Here is a 3959-nt window from a genome sequence, read left to right as displayed (position 1 = left end):
TTTTCCGGTCGCGCAGGCGCAGAAGAGACGGGACGAGGCGGTGGGGCCGGTGGGGCTGCAGCCGCCGGGGACTGGCGGGGTCGCGGAGGGACCCCGGAAGCGGGGACAGAGCCCGGATCCTGCGGGGAATAAGCAAAGAGTGGGACGCGACGGCGTAGGGTCACTGCCCACCGTCCGCCGCGGCCTCCCGAGCCCCGGCGCCCCGCACCCTTCCTCCGGGGCAGTCAGACGCGGCGGCGTCCGTACACCGCCGGGCTGCAGAGGCGTGCGGTTCCCGCCCCCGCGGGCCTCGGAGACCGTGAGGACCCGCGCGGTCCCCACTGCCCGCCGCTGCGGCGCTGCAGAAGTACGGGCGTCTAGAGCAAGGGGGGAAGGGGCTGTGTGTCTGTCTGTCCTTGTACTGCTGCATCTACAGCACGGAAGAAGTGCAGGCGTCTAGAGCAAGGGGGGGAAGGGGGCTGTATCCGTCTGTCTGTGTGTCTGCCTGTCCTTGCACTGCTGCATCTGCGGCACGGAAGAAGTGGAGGCGTCTAGAGCAAGGGGGGGGAAGGGGGTGTGTCCGTCTGTCTGTCTGCCTGTCCCTCCACTGCTGCATCTGCGGCACAGAAAAAAAAAAAAGTGCAGGCATCTGAGGAATTTTAAATAATTCAGTAATTTGCGGTCTAATCACTTTGAAAATATGAAGCACTACTTTGGAAATATATGGCTCTTAAAACTTGGATTACCAAAAAAAATTATGAATAAAAAACATTGTAGAAATGGTCATAATTGCTTTAAGATCGTGGGGGAATAGTTGACATTTCGTATTAGCCACCACTTAACTAGTTTGTCGATACTGAGTTCTTTAATTCTGGAACTTCTAGTAGAATTACAAGTGCACTATAAAAAGTACAGTATTACATGAGCAGGTGTGTGCAAACAACACTGGCCCCAACTTGTGTATTTCCCAAAAGGCGGGGCGTTTGAAATAAAAGCAACGCTTTTAATAATAGATACACTAAATAGTCTTAAATAATACTACCAGCAGCTGGTAAGTAAAATTAAAAAGTTGTACAATGTTTCTAGTGACCTCGTTTGTTAATGAGAGTTCTACTCACAATCCTCTCATACCTAAATAAAAAAAGACTTATTTTTCTATATATCCTTCCTATCCTTATGCCTAGAAATACCAAAGTTTTATATACCAGTCCCAACATAGATGTATACAATGTTGTACTCTTTATTTAACCTAACATGAATGCTTTTTTATTTCACAATCATTGTTACAAATAAGAGTATTCTGTTGACTAATGCACTGTAATTTGAACCTTTTTCTAATCTCACCATCTTTCTCAACTATAGTTAAGATTCAGTGATCAACTTACTATATGTTTTCTTCTTTATAAGAAGGGGCAATACTGGGGGCAAAGGGCATAAGACGTTTTAAATAATTTTAAGCTTTTAGAGACAATATATGCCAACCACTTTCCAAATGTCACTAATTTTTGCTTTCACAAGCCATGGATGTAACATACCTTGGCAATTAACCAAACATAATTAAAAATGGAAGGGTTAAGAGCTCTAAAAAGCTTTGTAATGGCCAAATCCATTGTCTCAATAGCTAGCATCACTGCCATATTACAAGGATTGTTATTAAGCAAAATATTTTAAATAGTTTCAAAGTTTAGTGTCAGAAAATAATTGCTTATAGTTGAGAAATTGAAAATGTAGAAACATGTTAAAAGCAAAAGTAACAATCAGTAATTCTATTACCCAGCAGTAAATAATGAATAGTTAAAATAACTGGTGAATTTATTTTCAATGTTCCCCCCAAGCATTAATAAATATAGATGTTTAAAAGAGAATAAGAGAAAGAGAAAGTAGAGTCAAGTATTTGTGGAAGTTAATGTTCGTGTGTCTTAATAAACTATAAAATTTAATCGTTCTTGTGATTAAAAAAAATCAGTACAGAAACAGTGCACTCTACTTCCATGCCCATTCCTGCTTGAGTGCCAAATGCCATCATCTAACAAACTTACTCAGGTGTATAACTTACACAGAAGTTAAATCCAGCTTCACTTTCTCTCCCAGCCCCAAACATATCAAAAGGTGCTTTAACTTTGAATATGTTATTTGTTATTACCAAAAGACTTAAACATTTTAACACACTACAATTGTCAATTCTTCTTGAAGGGAAGTTGGTAATTACTATAATACTCTCATTACATTTCTCATTTTAAAGTACTTGTCAAAGTAAATAACAGACAAAGTTGCATCCATCTATAAAATGAATTCAACATTACTTAAATTTTGTAGCAGTATTTTATGAATAAAGTTTCCATCAATAGAAAAAAAATCACTTGAGTGGTTTGTTTTCTAAGCAAACGAAATACTTATATGTGGTAGTATTGTTCATGTGTGTCTGTATGTGAACATACATGGTTTTATGTTCATTGTTTTCACTCACCAGACTAAGTATTCCCCTCCTTGAGTGCTGGGCTGTGGGTCACTTCTGTATCTTTCTGAACTAGGACAGCATTATTCTAGAAACATAATATGAGCTACAAATACAAGGACTTATACTAAAATAAAAAGATATGGGTAAAATTAATGAAATATTATTGCAATGAGCCAAAAATATTTTAATATAATCGATACAAAATTATTGATGAGATATTTTGCATTTTTGCACAGTATCCAGAATGTGGTGTATATTTTAGACTTACAGCTTGGCCTAGCCACATTTTAGTTGCATAATAGTCACAGGTTGCTAGTGGATACCATATTGGGCAAAATTAGGCTGCCAATCAGTCAGATTATTTTTTACCGAGACAGTTATTTTTAAAGTGACTGAATGAATTAATAAGCCATTAAAAGTGAATATAAATGTAGATCTATTATAGTAAGGGTGATCGACCTAGAAAAATATGTATGTTAGAAAAAAGTGAAAATGTAAGTTTAAGCTTCATTTCCTTAAAATCAGTTATGAATATGTTATACATGTGTCTGTGTAAATACATAAGATGTTTGAAAAGATAATGCACTAATCTTTGATAACAGTGACCTTGTAATGACAGATGAATTTAAAGCAGCAGAGTTAATATTTTAGTTTTTATTCTATACACAGATTTCTTAAAATATTAGCACATATTTATTATGTAACTGAATATGAAGACCTTTTTTATATGATCTATTTAATCCTTATAAAGGTGTGTCATTTCACTCATTATGTTTTTAGCAGTTGGTGGTTTATGTATTTTGACTTTACATTCATCCTATAAAGGTATATGGCTTTTATAATTATATAGCTTATGTTTCAGCCTAAGAAAAGGTTTTTTGTATCATTTAGAATGTTACCTTCTTCTTATGTTAATGCTTTAACTTTTACTGTAATTTTGTTTTGGTTTGGTTTTGATTTTGCCTAATAAACCTTAGGCCATCCATTTATATTTAACCTGGGTCATTTTGTTGAGGGTTTCTTTTGTTAGGAGCGGATGGGTTGTTTCATGTTTTGTTTTGTTTTGTTTTGTTTTTTTATGACTCAAATATGAGAATTTTTTTTTTTTGTAGAGAACTTTAACTTTTTCTTCCTTTTTTTCTGGTAGTGCTGGCGTTTGAACTCGGGGCTTCAGGCTTGCTAGGCAGGAGCTCTACCACTTGAGACATATCTCCATGCTCTCTTTTTCCTTTTGATTAGTAACTGAAAGTTTAATTCCCAAGTGCCCAGAAAATGACTTTTAAAGTTACTTAACATCTATAAGCCTCAGTTTTCTTTTTTCCCCTGTTATCTTCTCTGTCCCCCACCCCCCCACCACTGGTCCCCTTCCTCATCCTAGATAGTCCTCCTTTTATTTTCATGTATTTAAATATCTAGATTCCACATATGAGAGAAAATATGGGATATTCTCGTTCTGAGTCTGACCTATTGTGCTTAATATGATTACTAGTTTCATCCATTTTCCTGCAAATGACATAATTCT

The sequence above is a fragment of the Castor canadensis genome, chromosome 1, assembly GCF_047511655.1.
Source record: "Castor canadensis chromosome 1, mCasCan1.hap1v2, whole genome shotgun sequence".
Lineage (NCBI taxonomy): Eukaryota > Metazoa > Chordata > Mammalia > Rodentia > Castoridae > Castor > Castor canadensis.
Note: the sequence above shows the minus strand (reverse complement) of the source record.